The following is a 22,427-nucleotide window of genomic DNA, read 5'->3' on the forward strand; positions in this document are numbered from 1 at the left end:
ATAAAATTTGCAGTCAAGCCTTCTTGTTAGGTAACCTGGATATAAGCTCATCATATAGCAGTAAAAGCATATTCTGCCTCGCTGTGATCATCTTCTAAGCTGCCTTGATGCTTAGCACCACTGTTGCAGTCCAGGACAGAGAGAGAAACAGAGCAGGGTTGTGTACACATGGTAGCAAATGCAGCTGAAACCAGTCTGCCTTTGGCAAACAGAATGTCCACTTTCAGAGGACAGGGAGGCAACTGTGGGCTTTATGAATAAAATCAGTCAGTGGTAACACAGTCTCAATGGCATCTATCCTCTGAACATAAAAAAATAACATTTTCTTACCCAAGATACCTGTTTCCTGTGTATCTGTGCATCATGTCTGCTGAGTTTATAGGAAGAAGCTCCAATGAATTGTATTTCTCTTTGGTCTGAAAATCCATCTAGATATGGAAGAATGAGTTCACACGTCCTGTGGAGACCAACAAAGTAGTTAGCGGCCATTAGTTTACAGAATATTTATTACAGATGAGGAACCAAGAAAGAAAAAGTTATATTTACAAATTTAAGCATGGAGATTGCTCACCTGGGTGTTTGGACATCCAAAATCAACTGAGTTGTAAATCTGGGTAAATCAGGTTTTGAGATGAGAAGGAAATTAGAGGTGGACTCCTGATGTCTTTTCATACAGCCGTTCTCCAGGAGCCAAGCTATCTGCATACCTATATGGGAGAACAGATTTTTGTTTATCAAAGAACAGACATCTGCAACATATTTATAGGCCTGCAGTAAGTATATAAGCAAATTGTTGAGTTCTATTCCCAGCAGGAGAAAAATAATGCCTAATGTGGCTGATGCAAGTCTACTACCAGCCATAGGATTCTGTCACTTACTTGTATTAACCATGATGGATCCAGGTGAATCTGTGACGGGAAGATCGTAGGTGCATCCCATATTGTACAGTAATGATAATACTCTGCATTTCTGTAGTGTGTCCAACTCACGCATTTTAGACTGCTTAGTCAAGATTTGCCAGTTCAGGCCCTTAGTAGATATTAGACATTAGGTAAATAAAATGCTGTTCAGCTGAGTGAGGGAAGGAATCAGTATTGATCCTGAACCTCAGCCTGCTAGTATAGTTGGGCCAGTATTACCATGGTAGAGATAAGAGAGCTCATACATCAATACACATGCTCGAGAGAAGATCAAAACAGCCCAGGTGGTAAATAACCTGGACAATTGCCTGCAGGACCTAAAATTAGAGCTCAGCACAAAGACTTGGCAGGTGAATAGTCAGCAGATGCCGTCTTACCTCTCTATTTGCTTTGGAAGATTGGGTCTGACCCAAAACATGTTGAAATCAGTTTGTATCTTCTCCTTTTATTTCGATAGGCTATCCACCAGGCTCTAATCAGTTGTGGGCCTAATTAAATGATTTTCCTCATTGCAAGCTAATTATTCCTATGGAGAAATGAAACAATGTTAAATGAGCACTCTATAGGAACTGCATCTGTAACGTATGGTTTAGAATAAAAAATTATGGGCTTGATTTCACACTGTCTTACATAGTCTGTTATTCCAGATAAAGCAAGTACAATTTCCCACTCTCTTTTATTGGTGTAAGTACGGAAACTGAGTGAAGAGTCAGGCAGAATGACTCTAACAAGCTCCCCTCGTTATGCAAAAAAAAAGCTAGTGCAAGCAGGAAATCATCGGCTTTCAGCATCCAAGAGAGGAAGAAGCAATGCATTTAAATTGCAGCAAGGAGGTTGGATATCAGCAAAATGTACTGACAGTGAGGACAGCGAGGCACTGGGCTGGATTACCTGGGCAGCCTTTGGCACCTCCAGCATGAGAAGCCTGCGAGAGGTTTGGCTCCAGCCGCGGGCAGGGGATGGAGCACCCAGAGACGTCCTGGACCGCTCTTGTCAGTGACTGGTTGGAGTTTTGCACCAGTCCAGAGAAAAATGCAGGGTACAGGACAAAGACAAATTCAGTGCCATCACCTGAATGGCAAAGCAGGTAATGTGAAATCTGCAGTAATTAATTAGATAATGGGAAATCGATCATGCTAATGAGTATGTAAGTGTTGGCAGACTCTAACCATCACTGTGTGGATGGAATTGATTCAGTGAATACTTTTTTCAGGGATCGCAGGTGGGAGGCTGCGTAGGTCTGGCCAGCCATGATCGTATGTGGTGCTTCCCTGTAATAATTCCCAGCTAAACCTTCAAGCTGAGTGTTGGTTTTGGTGCTTTCCTTGAGGCGCTGAATTCCAGCAAAGGGAAGATCTTTGCTTAACAACCCCAAAACACTTCTGTGATGGGGTGGAGGGGAAAAGGAGTGGATTCCAAAAGGCACAAACTTGCTGAAAGCAACCTTGCATGCAAAAACAATATTGCTTAGGCTGCTCTGTCTATTTGGGGACCAGAATCTAAGATGCTGTAGCACATAGTGGTTAGGACCCAGCCTTATGGGACCCACACAGCACTGTATTTGCTAAATGTGGTGTCTGCTGAATGGGGTGTCTGCAAAATGCAAAAATTACAAAGGGAAATCATCCTCAGGCAGATGTTTACCATGGAAGTGTCTTGTGGGGTGCCACGTCCTTTGTGTTGATGCACCAGTTTTAGCATTGGGAGAAAATTTCAGTAACAAGGTGCAAGTGAGGTGGAAGAAACTGGGGAGTGGGATGGAGAATTTAACTTACTTGGTTTATTTGTTTTCCTTCCAGCTTTTCACAGGTCTATTTTTTTGCCTTGTACTTGGCTCTGTGTCTCTAATCCCGTCTGTCCTGTTTTTGTTCGCTTCCCTTTGTTGCCGATGGTTTCACGCTGGTTCCATTCCTCTCCTTTCGTGTGACACAGATTCCCTGCCTGAGCCACGTCCAAGGTGTTGGACTCCCTGCAGTTGCGGCACAGAGACTTGGTGCCGAGGACATGACTTCCTGCTTCGCTGATAGTGTCCGCATTGTGTAAGTGAGCGAATGTTTTACCAGCCCACAGAAGAGAAGTTTCAGGGCATTACTTAATGGATTCTCCTTTTTCTAACTTGTCAGGACACTGTCAGCTCTTCACCTCTTCTTCATTATTGCTGGTCTCTTGGTGTCTACAGGAGGCCAGGGTTCCACTATTCTAGATGAACTACACATGGTGAGAGAGCTTTTTTTAATGTGAAGACTTTACAGTCAACATGAAGAAAACAGGCAAAGGTATGAGAAAGTTGTTATGAATAAATCTTCCCTATGCAGAGGGAAGTAGAAACCCAGAGAAGTCCCCAGATCTCATTACTAGAGGTAATGAGACACCTGTAGTAACTTGGATGCCTCAAGTCCAGTTCAAGGCTTTCACCACAAAATGGTCCTCCTTCTCTTCACTGGGACCAGCGTAACACAGGGATGGATTTTCACTTTTGCCTCCCATTTGGATACGCTAAGGATGGTAGAAGGTGGACCCATATCAGACGACTGCCACGACAGCACTAGGACAGGGCATTTCACCGCTCACTCACTCGCTCACATGGGAAAGTCTAAGTCATGCCCAGTCACTCTGTCACTTCTCTGTTTTTGAATGAAATGATGAGGGTTGTTTAAAAGTGTTATGTATATTGGCAGTTATCCCAGGGGGTGAGAAGATGAGTAGAAGTATATTCCCATATAAAAAAAGATAGCTGTAATATTCAGAGGTGCACTGATGAGACTTAAAGCTTTAACTTCTAATAAACTTCTGTCTGGAGTTTGAAGGCACCCCTGATCTACAGCTATAAGAGACTGTAATTAACATCGAAACTCCCGTGAACTCAGAAAGTCCCTGAAGACAGGTAAACTCCGATTGCTGAGCAATAGTACTGCTCGCTTCTGAAATGCTTTCATAAACTACTCTATAAATATGAATGAACGAAGGGTGACACAACCCATACAAAAGGTGGCTTTTGTCGAGACTCAGGTAGCTGGGACCTGTGCCAAAGGAGACTGGGCAGGACCTTGTCATGGCCATGTGCGAAGCAGCGCAGATCTTGCACCCAAGAGTTGGTGCTGGGGTACTTTGGCCCTAGTGTGTGGGTCAACAGTGGGGGAATGGGTTGTGCCCGGTGGGGGACAAAACCCGCAGGAGATGGCAGGTTCTTGGTCCACCCCAACTTGTTCCACTGTGACTGGCCAAGGACCACACTGTAAGTCTGTCTTGACATCAGGTAGAAAATCCCTATCTTAGGACTCGTTCCTCTGTTTACAGGCTTGCCTTTGCTTCCCAAATTAAGATATATGCTTTACACTAGACAGGCAGTATGATGGCTTAATGAAGAGGAGGTCGGAAGTAATACCTCAGCGTGACCTCTGCTTTCATTGTCTGTACCTTTGACATCTAATCAAACACATTAAACTACCCAAAATGCACACATCTGGGCTCTTTGTAGAGTATGTTTGTTTTATTTTTTTAAAGCTTTGCTTACCTGTGGAGTCTACTGTTTATTGTATGATGCTTTTTGCCACTTAGGCACTATGCTTAATCAGATTTGTAAATGAATTCTCTCCTGGGGTTTCTCTTTGTGTGTTCAGAAAGCATAAAAAGTGTTCATGACACGCTTCAAAACACACACTGGTTACATTAGTCATCCTCTCAGCATAATAGTTTTATGGAGAACACTTTAGGTTAAAAAAAACCACATTTCCTTTTATCCAGTTTCTTTCCCCCACTTTTGATCCCTAGAGTTATGTTACATGTTAGTAAACAGCTACAGCTACGTGACACACAAAGGCTGCAATTGTGATTTTTTTTTTTGCTGGGGGACGTTTTGCTGTTTACGTCTTGAAATATCTATTATTAGTTTTTATGATATATTCAACTGAAAACATTTTCATACAGGAACTTGGCCGCCTTCTGGCAGCTGGAAAGCTGGTTGCAAAAATGAGCGCTGCTGAATCATGGCATGCCTTCCGCCTGCTCGCCATTTCCCCAGCTCGGCAGTCCCAGCCCAGCCGCAGGGCTGGGGCTGGATGGGAAGGGGCAGCTTGGATGGGGAGCACCAACCTTCATGGACAGACCATCCTTCACACCCACTGTGACCCTTCCTGGTCACAGCTCTTTGAAACACCTCCTCGTCAACAAAACACTTCTGGGGCAAACGTTGCAATGTAGGAAAGGATTTGAATGGTGGAAAGTGTCGCTGACGTTGGTAAGGAAGAGAGGGTGCTCGGCAAGCCCTGCAGTGCCCATTGGCAAGAGGGGAGGACTGCCGTGGCTGTTGAACCACAGCCTGAGAGCTACAGTGACAAGTTGCAGCATTATCACGTTGGGTGTGAGGGGTACTTTCCAGAAGTCACAGACAAATGTGGCTGCAGTCTTCTCTTTACGCCAGTGGGACCCAGGGAAAATCTCTCCTCATGATACTGCAAACTCACCCTTGTACTCTCGAGGCAGCCTTATCTACCCCCCCGACGTTGCACACACACACATACACACCCCCCAATCTCTCAGGCCCGTTTTGTTTCACAGGAAACAAGTAGATAAACCACAGCTCTCAATTTCCTAATTATGCAAAAAAGTAGAAACTCCTAAACCTTCAGAAGCTCAAAAATGCTGAAGTTGTTGAAAAGAAAGGCAAAGAAGACATGAAACCGAATGGGGATTTCACACCGCGGATGTTGGGATCTCATAGACATTACAAAGATGCGCGGTGCTCTCACAGCACACTTATTTTTATGTGTGTTTGCTAGAAGAGGACAGCAGCGTATGGTAGAGAGAGCCCCATCTTTGAGGAAGGACACAGTAGCAGGAAAATCTTTTGTCTGATGGAGCAACCCGTGATCCTGAAAAGAGAAAACATTGTGTTGAGTTGCTGCAGAGAGGAACTTGCGCAGCTCAGCGGGGAGGAACCTGGCTCTAGCACTGCTCTCCAGTGGGAGCGTGGGGATTTCTAGACACGTTTTTGCCCAGACCGCTTCTTCTCTCTCAGCCTCCCTCTTTCCCTGGATCTGTGCCTGCCTCAGAGCTGTAGGATAACCAGACCCCCCAGGACTTCACCCACTCTGCACCAGTGCAGGCACGTGCAACTGCAATAAATGCATGCGATGGAGCCCCAGCAAGAAGCTGGAGGGCAGCTGTGCCCATGCTGTTGCTGCCCCGCAGTCACTGCCCGTCCCGCTGCCTTCGCCACGGCTGGCAGGGCATGCTTTTGTGTTCCTGGGGCACCTGGAGAGGCTGAGCTCATCCCATCAGAGCAGCGGCTCGTTCCCCTTCTCCCTGGTTTCACATGTTTGCTCTCAAATCTCCTTCTGGCCAGTGGGTTCCCAGCGCATCATTTAACCCCTTCCAAATTTTCCTGCATTTGGTAACAATTTTGGGAAATGGGAATGGCGTCCAAAGAAATGCACCTGCAGGGTGGGGTGGGCTGGTGGCAAGTGGAGCCTGTCGGAGGGTCCCTCTCCCCACTGCCGCTATCAGGCAATGCTGCAGCTTGTGGTACCGGTACTTATGGAGCCTGTTTTTTCCCCAGTTCCCATATCACAACAGTCTGTACGTGTCTCTAGCTTCTCTCTTGCTCTTTCCTTGCTCAGACATCTGTATTTTTTCCTTTCCCTTGGGGGACAGAGGAGTGACGTGGAGGAAGGAGGATTCCCCGATTCTGGCGAGTTCTGGGAATGAGTGCCACAGCTTTTGGCCAGGTGCCAAGAAGCCCATGTCATTCACAGGCACAACTCGCATTCGTTTCCTTAGCAGCTCCTTTGTTCGCCAGCACATCATCAAGGTCACAGGGAGAGGGGAGGCTCTTCAGGCACTGTTGGCCAGGCTTGCAGGCAGCTTTGCATTTTAGGACCAAATCATGAACCGTGGAGGATTGACTCTGGCAGCAAAGCACGGGCAGGACTTTCTCTATGCAGCCTGTGCTGCTGCCTTCACATCAAACCGCTCAGGTTCTGTAGGTTAATATTGTTTCCATTTCATGCATGGCAAAACTGTGCTAAAATACCAGTTTGAAAGGCAGGACTGTCGTGAGGACCTGAGCACCTTCCTCCTGAGAAGCGTCCTTGACCTGTGAAAGCCCAGCGGGCTGGAGCGGCTGCGAGCCTGGCAGAGCCACGCTGTCTGCGGGGCAGCTGCACCAGCGTGTCCTGGGTGAGACCCTGCCGCCCGTCCTGTCCCAGCTCTGCCCCAGCCTCCCTCTCTGTTCCCACGCAGGGAGCAGAGCGTGCGGGTGGCGTCTCTGTGGCTTTCCAGTCCCTGCTTTATCCAAGAGGATGTTTGTTTCCTGCAAAGGAAAGCACAGTCAGATATCACGCTAGAGGAAAATAAAACAGATCTACATGGGGCCAAACGGGTATCTTTTACGAGTCTACGTAGAGATTTCATCAGAGATTAACTTGGCTCATCAAACCAAACTCTAATTTTGTCCATCGCTAGTGGACAAGCTCAAGGGACTAACACAGGGACGGGAAGATGCTCAGTTTGTCCACGACGTTGCATGTCACGCGAGGCAGTCCCAGTCGGAGCGAGCGTTGGTTCCCCTGTATTGAAAATGGAGTGCTGCCACTGACCACACAGAGCTCTGGGGATGGAAAAATACGGTATGAATGCTGGGGATGCTGCACACTCCTAGTGATCTGCTACCGAATGGTGCCACATGGCATCACTGCGTGATGCTCGTCCGGCACATTTGTCGCTCCAATGAAACTTCATTCCTCCAAAACACCACATACGCTGAAGTGGTACAGGTTGTCCTGTATGACTGTGAGAGTCAGAAATTCCTGGTAGCATTAGGTGGATCAGGAAGATGGGGTTTTTAGGTGGGGAGGGACCTTACCATCCCCTCCTAATGGTGGCCTTGGGAGTGATTTGGGGAATCATGCACCAAAGCGTCTCGACTCTACGGGGCTCCTGAATCTTCCTGTTGTCACTTGCAATTACTTTATCTGTATCTATTGCAGAATGGCCAATAGTGCCCATTTCAGCCTGAGATTGTCCTGTTTCCTTTTGGTTTCCCCTTACAACAGTACACATAGCAACATTTTTGGCCACATGCTTTTATTTTTTTTTTTAAATTGAGGTATTTCTCATAACAAAAAGCTTTCTAAGTCTGGTTCCTGTTTTCCGTTATTGGAAATATTCATTCAGCAATTACCTTTGCCAAAGATGATGTAGTGCAAGCAGGTGTTGCAGCCTTACTTTCGGCCGTATTTCTGACAGTGATCCTGCTGTTTCAGTAGAAGGCTACCCCATGCAGAGATAGGCTGGTTAGATCAAACTGTACTAATTGCAGAGTGATTTGGAAATCTGTTCCGCTTGCAAACAGAACGAATCCAACACTTTGTAACATTGAATTAACAAAGGTCACATTTCATAAATATTACAGAGCAATTTTCATAGATAATGCAGCAGGCTAGTTAATCATTAGAGCAGTAAACTCCTGACGTAAAGCCATGATGAATAAGGGACATATTTTTACAGCTTCTGTTATTATTGCTTCAGGAATCTTAACCAAAGGCAGCAGAAATTATTAGGGTCCAACATATCTTTAAAATCTAGCCCATCAAATGGTATCTGGTCTTCCCAATGGCTTTTGGATTAGAAACTAGAAAATGTAAGAGATTTTAGAGTATCAGTCAGATTCTTGATGGGAAAATAAGCGTGTTGGTTTCAATCCAGTTCTACTGGATTCTGCAATGAAAAAAACCAGCCTGATAACTGGTGGGAATCGGCAGAGCTCAGGCTAAGCAGGGATGCAATTCTCCCTCTTGCTCCAGCTGCTGGAGCTGCTGGGTCAGGGCAGAAGAGTTTAGTAAAGATCTAGTTGTACTCTTAGAACTGACCCCAGAGACTGGCACCTCTCCTGAGACTGGGTCCAGCACAGTTTCTTAGACGGAAGGGTACTCGAGCTACCTGAGCAGTAATCTTGCTGAAGTCTATGGGATTAGCTCTGTAGGGAGGCAGAATTGTACATATTACATGTAAGAGAAGGCGGTGGAATGAATCCTGGGATTACTCGGAGGCGTAAAAACAGAAATCTTGGGCCCATGTACAAACAGAGGACTTAAAGCCAGAGAATGTAATTTTCCAGGATTTAATTAGGCATGTTTTATATCCGAGAGCTGCACACACATAGACAATCCGTATTTCTCAGTAGGGTTTTATCTACTGTGAGCCATTCGTGTCTGAATTTGATGGGCTAGAAAATCTTGGTATAAAACTGTGGGACAACTGTCATCCAACAGTGCTTAAGGGTGGAGGGCTTGGGAAGCAGCAAAATGCCAGCAGGCATTTTATATTTCCTTCATCCAGATGAAAGCTCCAGGGGATGGAAAGTGGCTGGTGTCACTCTGTAATGCATTATTGAGAGAAATGAAATGTAACATGGAACATTGTGGAACATGCAGCGATGTCCAAGTGCTTGGATGAAGAGGTGGAACCAGTTATGTCTCCGTTTGGGAAAGCTATTTGATGAGACGAAATGTGAATTGTCCACGCAGTGACGCCATTTGACCATTTCAGGTTTTAATTTTCAATTTTTAGATGCTCATGCTTTGAGGTCATTCAGAACCTAAACCTAAAAATATAATTCCTTGAAAATCTAGTGCAATTCAAGTGAAAAAAAAAACAAACAAAACCCCAACATTCATGCAAGTAGCAGCTCAGCTAAACATAAACCAACCCAAATTGTGAAAAACAGCCCAAAGTAGCATCAACGCCCGAGTCAGAAGAAACTTAGGAGGCTTTTCCTACAGCTGGACACAGGGGGACCCTGACAGGCAGAGGTTCGCAGGGTCGCTGCTCCCTGGCGTGCTCACCCTGCCCGCAGCCAGCACTTTCTCCAGCCCTGCCTCCATCCCAGCTGGAACGGGCTGAAAAATAACTGGAAGTTTCTTGTCAGAGCAGACGCACGGCACAGCCAGTCCTTCCATTGACAAATGAGCAAGAGAAAACAAAATATCACACTGTCATTTAAAAATAGCTTCAGTAAAAATACCGCGGGGAGTGCTTTCACCGAGCAGAGATTGGCAACTGATTAGAGAGGGTTATCAGCATACCTGGTGCTGGATAAAACCCGATCCCGCTGCAAGGCATTCTCACTCAGTCGGACAGATTGTGGGTTTGCGATGAATGCCTGAGAAACTCTAGAAGTTTTCTGATAACACAGGAGTTTGAAACAAGGATTTTCTGCTCCTCTCCTGCAATGCAACTTTAGAAAAGCTCCATGTGGTCTGATGCAGCAAAGTGGCATTCTTGGAGTTTGGTGAGACAGGGCAGTTAGGAGGCAGCAGAGCAGGGTGTAGATGTTATGCCTCCCCCATACCCATTCCCTGTTCATACCAAATGCAAGCTGGCTTGGCAGCCTGCAAGCTGCCAAAGTGGGGTGATGTCGTGGTTTAGCCCCAGCCAGCAACTAAGCCCCACACAGCCGCTCGCTCACTCCCCCCCGGTGGGATGGGGGAGAGAATCAGAAGAGCAAAAGTGAGAAAACTCGTGGGTTGAGATAAAGACAGCCCAATAAGCAAAGCAAAAGCTGCACACGCAAGCAAAGCAAAGCAAGGAATTCCTTCACTCCTTCCCATGGGCAGCAGGCAGGTGTTCAGCCATCTCCAGGAAAGCAGGGCTCCATCACACGTAACGGTGACTTGGGAAGACAAACGCCATCACTCCAAACGTCCCCCACTTCCTTCTTCTTCCCCAGCTTTATATACTGAGCATGGCGTCATATGGTGTGGAATAGCCCTTTCGTCAGTTGGGGTCAGCTGTCCCAGCTGTGTCCCCTCCCAGCTTCTTGTGCACCTGGCAGAGCACGGGAAGCTGAAAAGTCCTTGCCTAGTGCAGCAACAACTAAAACATCTCTGTATTATCAACACTGTCTTCAGCACAAATCCAAAACATAGCCCCATACCAGCCACTATGAAGAAAATTAACTCTATCTCAGCTGAAACCAGGACAGGTGAGCAACCCTGTGCAAGGGTGATCCCATCCTGTAAATTAGAAGTGAAAGCATTCGTAAAGGCTAGGCACCACTGTAAAGTTCAGCCTAGGTTTGGAGACTTCCATAAGTGATGTCTGTGCCTTGTAGCCACGCTTTGAAGTGATATATTTTGATCACAGACTTTACCATATAATTTTGAGAAGTTGCTCCATTGAGCGTTCTTGCAGGGTCATCGGTGTCATTTTTAAAACACAGCATGTATGTGCAACAATTTTCCAATGGCAGAGCTCAAATTGCATGACCCAAGATTTAGGGTCATTGCAACTTTTAACATTCCTTCTGGTCTTCAGTCTCTTGAATCTGCTTATACAATGAAGTCAGGTGTTAAAATGAATGTATTTTTCTTGCTCTGTTTATTATAAAGTACTTAGAGCATCATTTAATTTGCAACTGTTATTTGGATCTATTTGCATTATTCCAATTATTTCACCCAATAAGGGAATTAATATTCACTAGCTGAAGAAAATTGAGCAATGAACCAAAAACCACCGATTTGTTTAAGGGACTCTTGAACGTATTTCAAGACAAAAGAAGAAATGGATGGGAAGAGAGCAAGACCAAGTCCTGAGCTCTTCTGGGGTGGTGGCATTTGTTAGTTCACTGCAGTCCTCTCAAGACCTACCTTGACCCATCACTCATCTAAAACTTCATAGATGGAGACACTGCTGAAATCCAGGGCCTTGAAGCACTGTCAGTACTGAAGAAAAAACAAGTACATTAGAAGCAAAGCAACTGGACAAGTAGCTTTGCTAGGTCAAGTGTCATTCTCATGACCCGAAGATTAAAGATCTTTCCTGTTTTTATGTAGTATATCCTGACTGCTTTTTACACGTGACTGCATTAGCAAAGCACATCACGATGAAAATATGTGCAAAACCATAAAAAAACATTAAAAGAGACAAATCAGGTAACACAGTGACGTACCCCAAAGCAGGGAAACCCCAAGCTGGGGCTGCCCTCACAGCCGGCACCTGCCCACAACTGAATGTGTCCTCTGACGGTCAGATCACATCATGTGCAGCGTGCTCGGGAGGGCAGATCCCTGCCTCCGTGCTCGGGATTTGGGACGCGGGGTCTGCTGGCTTTGCAAAGCTTCACAACGTGGCCACTTCACTGGGCAACACCCCAACAGCACGGCAGTGCCCGGGGCCAGCGTGGTGCTCCCCTGCTCCTGGGCTACAGCTGCGTACAGTCATGTCAGGCAGCAAGTAGCCCTGTTTTGGGTCTCCTCTGCAGGGGTGCACATCTGCATGGGGTCATCTTGCACCTCTCCTTTCCCCTCCCTTTGCCCCATCCCCAGGATCTCACCCATGCAGATTTCCCGCTGCTCCTGCTCTTCTAGGCTTTCTTCAAAATGCTTCCTCGGATGATTCTAAAATCTCCCCAGGGAGCTGCATTTCAGAGATTTCCCTTCCTGCACAATGTCCGTTCCCTGGTGGGATCCACATGGGTCATTTCTGAGGGCACTGACAGACCCGTCACACCACTGGGTTTCTGCTGTCCCACCTTGCGGCCAATTCAATATTAGGGGGTTCTGGGACTGGTTCTTTACCAAAGCAACGAGTTACTGTTCTTCAAACTGAGGGGACACATAAGACCTTTCACTCCCAGATCTGTTGCTGCTTCCAGGCACCACCTGGAAGGGAAACCAGCTGCCCCCAGCTCACCCAGTAAAGCATGAACAGCAAGGTGGGAAACTAAAACTCCCACAGCACAGGCTGTTGCCACATCTACTCAGCCTGGACCAGTGACTCCGACCATTTCGCTGCTGAGATCCCCTGCAGGAAGGATAATACTTTATGCACGTTGTCAAAATGCCTTTTAGCAATAGCAGGATACTCTCTGCTCGGAGCAGAGCAGGATACATACCAAGCCTTAAGCTGTTCCAGGCTTCACAGAACAGCGGACAGCAAAATACATGTGGCTGCACTGGGACAAGTTGTTTTCAAATCCCTGTGTGATAGCACCAAGTGGCATAAATCAGAATTACCTGTCACAAATCGTATCTCTCCAGGGCCAGTTCTCCATCCAGGCTGAGTGGCAGCTCAGGCTCTCTGAGCCAGTGGTTGCACTAGAAAGAAGGCAAAGAAGTAGCAATGCGTGAGATGGAATGGGGAGATGGTAAGAAGGCACTCATGCTTAAAAAAAAGGTTGAAATGCATCCCGTTAGAAAGTTGTGCCGAGGTTGTGTTAGGGCAGGAACACTTTCCTGCTTCCTGAGAGCCCAGAACTGGCTCCCAGAACTGCTTTCTTTAGCATCACTTTCAGAGTCAACATTCTGGCTTTTTGTATGAAGAAGTGGAGGACTCAGCCCTGACGTGCACCTTCTGCAGATCCAGGGTGTCCAGTCTTCCTCTAAAACAGTCTGCAAAACTTACAGCAGCTTTCAGTTAAAGCTTAGCCCATCCCCAGGGAACCCGTGGAGCGAGGCCAGCAGCACATCCTCCTGAAGCCAGCAACATCCGTGCTGCTAAATACTTCAGATTCCTCTCAGACACTAATCCAGACTCTAAGATGTACTGGAGACCTGACACAGAGGCTATTCAGCATAAGACATTTTCCCTAGGGAACTCTTCTGACTAGCAACAAGTCAAGACAAAACCTCAGTCCAGACCTCACCTCTGAATCCAAGCCGTATCCTGACCAGCCTCAACAGCCTAAATGTGGGGAGTCACGACCTGCGGGCTCTGCCTGCTTTGGAGACTTGCCTTTGGCTCGAAATCGCAGGCATTGAGCTATTGCCACACGTGGTATTTGAAGGTCTTTTTACTAGTTTATCTCCATAGCTCAGGCTTCTGTTGTGATGCCGTCCTTCTCTCTGAAAGTCTCTGCCTGCCCTTTGCAAGACACGTCTCGTCAGGGTTGTCTTAAAACATAGGTAGGTGTTGGTTTCTTTTCACCCTCCAGTTTGGGTGAAGTCAACATACCCATTCTCTTTCGGTACATGAGCAGGTTAGCAGTGAAAAGCAGCGTGGCTTGGACTTTTCACTGCTGAATGGCTTCTAGGCACTGTGCTATGATAGCTAAACAACCCTGCCCACATCCTATGGGTCTAATGAGTATTCCCCATATATGAGGTCAAGATATTAAGAGCAGATTTTGAAGAGTTCAGCACCAATATGTCCTCCTGAGAACAAGAGAGGCTGCTGAAAAATCAAGCCAAAAGTCATTTGTCCATGAGCACGAGGTTCAGCGCTGGCTGGGATCAGAGTGTCAGAGCTCGTAGCTGCTACCCCATCCCGCTGCTCTAGCATTTGGGGGTCAGAGGCTGAGATCAGCCTTATTTTTGGAAGGAAGAAGTCCTGTTCTTAGCTGGACTCGAGCATACAGCAATCAGGACAACAACTTCATCAATTTATTTTGTTCTCCCTGCCTCACTCCTCATTGACTTGTTCCCACACTTTTCGGCAGCCTCTAGCACCATTTTCACTTCCCCCCTCGGACTGATGTGCTGCTTCTGTACAGAGAGAAGCTCATGTAAGAGAGGCTTAGGCAAAAAGAAAACCAAATATCCAAGGTCTGTATTTTAAGAATTGTTGAAATAGATTGTGGTATCACTTATTTCTTAGGACAAGAAATCATTTGTATATGTCAAAACCAAAAGAAAACCCTGAAGTGCTGAGTTTCCCCTTTCTATGATTATAGTTATTAAAAGGAAAGTACCATTTGCTGTCTGCTTCTGATGACACCTACACCCAGGCGGTCTTTCCACCTGCCCCAGAGTTTGTCCTGGGGTGCTGCTGGGCTTTGCTCATTACTGCTGGTGTTCTCATTCTGCAGGGTTATGGGAAGATGCAGCAACACAAAGTTTTTCAAATTCAGGTCTCAGAAAGGAATAAGAGACATGCATCTCTCCAGTCTGTTGGGGGAAAGAATGAAAAATAAATTGTTCTGGTGACATGCAGTTGCTGGCTATTAATTCCTTGGAGGATTTCATATTGCTTCCAAGGCAAATATAAGATCAGCTGTTGGAGTAATGGAGTAGTATGGGATACAGATCTAGGGGTTCTTGTAACAAACACAGATGCTATTTATTTAGCCAATGCAGAGCGAATCTACTTACAGATGTAATTCTGTGTTTGTATGTTCACCGTGATGTCTAGCTGCCCAGTAGCCCCCCACTATAACCTGAGAAGGCAGGGACCCTGCCTTCGTGGCCCAAGCCCCCAGCCCCCAGGCAGGGATGGGTACCCCATACACCTACCCCTGCTCGAGCAGGTGCCCCGTGAGGGCATCAGCCCTTTTGGTGCAGCCACTTGCAACATGCAGAGGTGAGCAGGGCAAAAAGCAACCTAGCTGCGAGAAGGCAAGTGGAAAGCAGGTCCCAGTCACCTGAAACCTCCTGGTCACCTCCTGAATCACCATGAAGCACCTGAATCACCTCCTGGTGATTCACCGAGCTGCAGGGGCTGCCCATCCCAGCTGCACCAGTCAGTGGTGGTGCGTGGAAGAAATGCCGCTGCTATAAGAATGCTGCTATTTTGTAAAAGCATTTCCAGGACCTTCCACTGCCAGATATCCAGACGTGCTAATGCAAAATGCATTAGCCCGAGCAGCAGGAGCTCCGGGGCTGCTGGCGCCATTGAGTTCCACTCATTTCATCTTTATTATAAATACTGCATTGTCGTCTCATTCTTTTCTCTCATCCTCTCTTTAGAAAAGAATTATAAGGCTCTAGTTGACTGGTCCCTTTGACTTAGTACAGTTGTTAAACCACAGGCAGTAAATACCTCTTTCAATTGTTTAAGGCGGATGTATTTATTTCATTGGAACAACTGAATGAAATCTGTAATAGCTAAAGAATCCCCCCTTTCACGGCAGCTCCACTTTTCTACCTCCGAGCTGAATGCAAAAGAAACTCCTCCTAAACATGCCGTGTGAAATCAGCCCACCTTCAGGCTCTGTCCCACTCTCAGCTTAGTTTTTAGTGGTTCAAGAAGTATTCCAGCCCGAACAGACTCACCGCCTACTTGTAAATAGTGATGTTTCACCAGGCAGATCTCAGCTGACAAATGTTAATTGTTATGCAAACTATCCAGAAGATGAGCTCTTCTCCCAGGACTGAAGGGCAGCCATCTCCCAGATGAAACAAGGCAGCTGTTTAAACAGTGCAGGGCTGCTCTGCCCCGGCTACCAGAGCAGGGGAGAGCCGCGTGGTGCAAGCGGAGCTGGAGCCGTGCCATGCCACCATGGTTAACACCCCCGCTTTTGTGGAGAAAACCTCCACAACGCAACTCAAGAACTTTAACCGACCCCACGCGATCAGGAAATCGACGCTATGTTTCAGTGGAAACCAGACATAAAAATTGTTTCTTTGGGCTCATGCAGTGGGATGCTCCCCCCTGCAACTGAGGAAAATGAATTGTGGTCGTTGGGGCAGGATCGGGGTGGGAGAGCGATGCTCTGCCAGCCCAGAGGGTTTGACCGGGACCAGGGATGCTGAAAATGCCATGGGAGCCTTGTTGTTACCTGGAGGCAGGTGGGTGCCTGGGGCAGGCGGTGCTGTTGGGCCGTGGCTCCCGCTGGGGTCCCCCGGGGAGCCAGGAACCATCTCCCCTTGCTTGGGAAAGGCAGCGTTCCTGCTCAATGGCCGCTGCTCGTAACTCCACCGTAGGCAACAGCTGAAGGGAAACTTGAACGGGCTATCAGGTCATTTTTCCTTCCAGTCCCATTTAGTCGCTGCTCCTTCCCTCCTCAGCTGCTCGGTGCAGGGCTGCTCTGCCCAGTGCAGGGTCTTTGGGGTGGCTACGAAGCATGGGCGTCAGCCCAGAAAGACAGAGGGACTCGCCACGGCTGCCTGTAAAAACCACCCTGAAGGGGCCGGTGGGAATTCGTATGAGTAGCAAGTCTTGCTCTTCGCCTGCCCTTGTCCAGCCCTCGGCGAGCACAGCCTCGGTGAGAAGGAGGTGGCTCGGTGGTTCAGAACAGCTCCAGGAGAGCAAGCTCCCACTTTCTGCTCTTACGCGAGCCCGTCGGACCAGGCTGGCTGCAGACAAAATTTACATTTCAAGCCCTGTATGGGACATGCATAGAGCCCACTAGTGTGTGTTGCCAAATTCTATCTGTATCAACCCCATCATTGCTCTTCTGGGGTAAAAAACACCTTTCTGGCCATCAGAGAACATGGAAAAATGTGTCTTTCCTGGAGGTTTCTTAGGATAATTTAAAGGGGTTGCTGTGCTTCCTGACGAACACATGGAGAACTGTCTACTTCTGTATGTGGCTGTGCTGAATTTCTCAGCACTGTATTTAACCAGGGCTTCATGCCACCCTGTAATCCTTGTAACTGGTTTTGGACTTTTTTTGTTTGGTTTGGGTTTTTTTTTTTTCTTTTTTAAGATAGCTTTGTGTTACTGCAGCAGGGAACTTCAGGGTTGTTTTTTTTTTAAATAAAATGCTTTATCCCACCTGTACCTGAATAGTCTTCAGCTGTAGAGGACTTCATGAGTTTGACCCAGTGCATTTTGAGATGAAAATACATAGAAAGGGAGAATGGAGGAAGGACTACGATTTGAAGATTCAGGCAATGAGGAAAAGTTTTCACTGATTCTAAGGCCTAGTATTGCTTACTTTCTTTACATTTAATTGCAACATTTTCATTTATTTCAGTGGCAGCAGGGCTGCAGTCTACTTAAAAGGGAAAAAAATGGCATTTGATCCAACAAATCTGTTCCAACCTCACATCTCCTTCCCTGCTTTTGCATCACTTCCCAGTGTCTGGCTGAGCAAAACAGCCACGTGCTATCATCATGCTCCACTTTCCCCTTCATCAGCTCTGTCTGGCAACTCATTTTACACAATATGGTAAAACTCCTTCCCCAAAGGGCCATAAAGTCATGGATTCAGTTGCCAGGGAAGGCCACCGATGCCTCTCAGCAAGGGCACTTGGCTTGGCTCACAGTGTCCGTGTTGTTTTCATCTGAGACTGAGCTGATAAGGGGATTTCCTTTCAAGTGGAAAAGCATAAACTATATTTATATGCAGATAATTTCCTATTTGTTGGGTTTAGCGTAACAGGCTGAATTTCTGGCCTGTTTCTCTAGCACTGTCTGACCACATGAAACATATTCACAATTGTCCGGGTGGGAGCTGTTTTGCCAGAAGCTGGAGAGATGCCATGGTACAGCTGGCTGTGGAAGGCAGAGGTGGAAGGACACGACTGGGCTTCTTTACTCTGCTTTTTCTGTAACGAGGTAACACAGGCCACAGCACCTGCTTAGCGTTTGCTACCGTGTTCATTACAGGTGCCTATGCCATTGACCCATCATTTTATTGGGGCAGATTGTATAAATTCTGATAAAAAAATTAAAAAAAAAATCCTCACAGTGTAACTAATGCCCTCTGAGCCATCTTCAGGACCTAGTGATTTTGCAGGGTACAGGCAAGTAGGACCATGCTCAGCTAAGGAGCAGGAGAGACTGAAGTACACGTGTAGTAGAGGAAGGATTTACTGAAAAAGCTAGTAGAAGATTCTCGAGCTATTCATGTCCAGGAGGACAGGAATATTGAACCAGCATTGCTTCGTGTTTATGTGGGAAACCTACCCCATTGCTCTCTGCGGGGTTTCCAGAAGATGAGACACCAATTCACAGCTAACTGATAATTATTAGTGTTCTCTGTATCATTTTACAGTTGCAAAGCACCTCAGGATCCCTCTCTGCAGGAATCCTTCATGTTTATTATATTATCTTGGGGTTTTAGCTTGCATTCACTTTAGTGACTGCCATGGGAGTATGCTCTTGAGGTTTAAAGATTAAGCATTTATTTAAATGTATATTCCCCTAATGTTATACATCTGGTTTTGTTTAAAAGTAATGTTACTCATTTTAGAAATCCTTTGTTTACTGGGTCCTTCATTACAGGTCCATCTAGCTCTCAGGCTGTGGATGTTACCAGCAACTCCACCTGAGCCAATGTGCTTTCAAACATCTGGATTCTTCCAGTTTCACCCTCCTGGGAACTCATGTGTGTGACAGATCAATGTACATGAAGGCTTTGCAGAGGAACTTCTTAAAGTCACCTTTGCTTTATACTTAAAAAGTCAAGCAAATAATAAAAACATCTCTGCAAAACAGTGAACACCTGAATGCCTTTCCCTTTCTGGGAGTACTTACTGCTTCTCGAGTCCTTTGAGGTTTGACCGGTGTCTTTCAAGAAACAGCACGTAGCTTTGGGCCACCCGTCTCCGCTCAGTCTTCTGGCTCTAGTCTTGTCTTTTTCTGGGGCTGTATGTCCCTTCTGCAGTCGGACGTGATCTCTTTATATCTCTCAGTTTTGGAGATTTTCTATTCTTTTTTTTCAAGTAGCATCTTTAGAAGCTATCCATGAGAAGCCAAGTGTTCCAAGGACAGTGCTGATGGTCCTTGATGCCTTGAGTTGGAGTTAAGATCATTATTCTTTTGTGAAACGGTCATTGTAATCAGCACTGAAAGTTAAAGTTAATAGAAGCAGAGTTTAGAATTCAAATGGCATTTGTGCAGACATAAGCATGTCCCCCAGGCCATGTGTGTATGTATGCATATATAAACACATACATATGTACATATGTATGTCTGCATTTATATACACACACAAACATGAATGAAAAAATATATATGCTGCATTCTGGCAAGAGAGGTAATAGTCAATAAAGGAAATAATGCCACAGAAAAAAATCCAGTTACCATCACAGAAGATGCCATTTTCCAAGTCCTGCCCACTAGAACTGCATCACCCTAACCATCTGCGCAATGCTCACATCACCTAAGAATTTAAATGGTGCAAAATAGCAACATTTTTTTTTCAGCTTTTGGGTTTCAGGGAACCTTTCTGCTCTTGAGTTTCTCAGCTCGAGAAAGTGCTAAACTGCACAGTGGATTCATGTACCTTGTGCAAACGTGCAAATTACAGTGTAGTTTTCCCATGCCCAGCTTGAAATACAGCTTCCATCCTTCTCCTACTTAACCATATCCTGGTGTGAGACAACACAATATTGAGAAACACTTCATACTACAATAGTAGTAACACAAATCTTTTGTTTTATCATGAAGTGGAATGAATCCTTGAGGACTCGAGATAACTCCACAGAAGCCTATGTATGCAAAAAGAGAGGCTGGTTATGGTAAGCAAGGTTGGAGGTATATGTATAGTCAGCATGCATGTTCACGCAATGAGTAGACAAACACCCAATATAAGGCGGATTTGGGTGAGGGACCCTTCCCTCTTGCCTGTACCCAGAGAAAAAAGGATAATATCCATCACCATTTGTGAGATCTCAGGATGGAGGGATGTAAAAATATCAACGCTCCATCCATTTGAGGCTGCATATGGACCCTGACTGAGCCCCAGCAGAGACTGAAGTCTTTCACCTTTAGCATGTAAGATCGCCAACTGAAAGTCAAGGGTATTGTGCCAGGTAAATGCTTCTCGTCCCTTTCTGCTACTGGTGAAAAGTTCCTTTACAGAGAGGAGCAGGCGTGTGCTAACGATGAGAGCTGCCTGGCATGAATGCCATGAGGAGCTGGGGACAAGCCTGGATCCAGAGCTCTGCACAGGGAGAGCAGCAAAGGGAGGTGGCATCCCACAGAGCTCTTTGAAATAGGCAATGGAAATCCCCGTAATAGGACCAAGGTGGCCACATTCAGGCAATCAGACCAAGTATAGGAGCAGACACAGGTCCAGCCACAGCCTTTGACTGCTTCCTTTTTGAGGACAGCAGGTTTGACTCTTCTGCCTTGACATCTGCAGTAAATACGTTTCTTACCAAATGTCTCCAGTCCAAGAAATCAGTCTACAAGATGCCAGTGCTCATCTTCTATGATCCGTCAGCTTGTCAATTAAAAGCACTTGCTGAAGGTGAGCTGTGGATAAATTAATCTAATAGGAAAGCTCCATAGGTCGACAGCTTCCTGCCAGGGACAGGGGAATGTCACAGGACATTGCTTGTTGGTATAGCACATGATGGTAATACTGTCCGTCCTCACCTGGAGGCAATGTCCCTGGATATGTTAATGACACCTTTGCCTGCAGCCTGCATGGTGCTGTGGTTCATCACGTCTGAGCCGAAGGTTCGTTTCTGTAATGGCCAAAGACCTTGTGCTACTGAAATGCCCACATGAGCGCATCATACTACCACCGTGGCTGGCTGTCTCTACGCTTGGGAAGCACGTCCTCCTCATACACCAGAAAAGCAATTGTCACACACCCAAGAGGAGATAAGGATGGGTCATTCTGTAGACAGTACTATATGGAACCAAGATTACAAGTGGAGAAAGTGCAGTCTGACATGGGGCATGACCAAGATACAAACCGCTGGAGATTCTCAGAGAGGTCAGCAGGATCTGGCAGGAGCTGTTGGCTAAGCCTCCAGGGACGAGTGGGTCCTGCATGCTCTGCAGTCTGCTCCAGGTCCAAAAGCACCGGCCATGGAGTTGGAGTTGCTCCAAGGACCACACAGACTGAAGGGGTGGACTCCGACCATTCACAGTCCTGCCTTCTGAAGCAAAGGTGGCCCAAGATGACTGAAGATCAGTTCATTAGCCAGATACCCAAATAAGGAGGAATAAAGATTTCCTGTCATCTCTGATAAGCTGCAAAAGTAGAAAAATCTCTGGTCAGAAGTGACAGGGTGTAGGCACGCTTGCATGCAGAGTGACACTTGAAGGCAGAACCCATTCTGCCAGCCATGACCAAGATAAGAAGACGACGCACATCAAACATAGCTGAATCTGGGGGAACATTCAGCCTGTGCCCGCTGAGTTCAGGTCATAATCTGAAATTACAGGAAACACAGAAAGACATGATTGCACACATGATGTGGAAGAAGCAAATCTTCACACAATGGACCTCAGAACTTCAGGAGAAGGGATGGAAAAATCCCAATGCTCAGCAATACACTCTGCTGGGCACTTCCTCAGATGATGTTTTGTTGCCTAATATTATGTTTAAAACATCATATTATTGGCTGATGTTCCTCAGCCAATCAGTTCACATCTGTTTTTTTGTAAAACTTCTTCATATTTATCCTCCCAGCGACTTGTAAGCGGAAGTAGATGTTTTCAGAGATGCAAAAGGAATTCTGGATTAGTTTGGTTTTTTTCGAAATGAAGAGGAATTTGAGGGCAAAAGCAGTTTATATTTACTCACTGAGCTCTTTATTCTGTAATACGGATACAAGACATGCATATGGAAAAATAATGTAGGGTTCTGTCATGAACAGAAAGGTAGCTTTTATCCATAAAATGTCTCAAAACAATTACAATCCAAGTAATGAAAAAAGTCCTCTAATGGGAGACAATTGGTTTGTCACAATTCAGACAAATACTTGTTATGCAAAAGCAATTCTTATTTTAAAAAGGCAGTGCAGGACATTTGGGAATGTTCTCAAGAGCTTTATTCCCATCTCTGCAGAAATATAAAATGACCCGATACAACCGTTTGCATTGTAACAACGGGTCAACCGCTCCGAAGGCGTGATGGCTGGGTAGAGGAGCTGCTTCTGCCAG

General features: G+C 46.2%; 1 long non-coding RNA gene across 1 annotated transcript; it reads left to right on the forward strand.

The window, feature by feature from the left end:
* Positions 1–2,870: 2,870 nt before the first annotated feature.
* LOC142408591 (uncharacterized) lies at positions 2,871–4,333 on the forward strand. The gene is made up of 3 exons (XR_012775350.1): positions 2,871–2,959; positions 3,044–3,196; positions 4,218–4,333. It is a non-coding gene; the product is annotated as an uncharacterized LOC142408591 (long non-coding RNA).
* Positions 4,334–22,427: the final 18,094 nt, after the last annotated feature.

Source organism: Mycteria americana, chromosome 4 (genome assembly GCF_035582795.1).
Source record: "Mycteria americana isolate JAX WOST 10 ecotype Jacksonville Zoo and Gardens chromosome 4, USCA_MyAme_1.0, whole genome shotgun sequence".
Lineage (NCBI taxonomy): Eukaryota > Metazoa > Chordata > Aves > Ciconiiformes > Ciconiidae > Mycteria > Mycteria americana.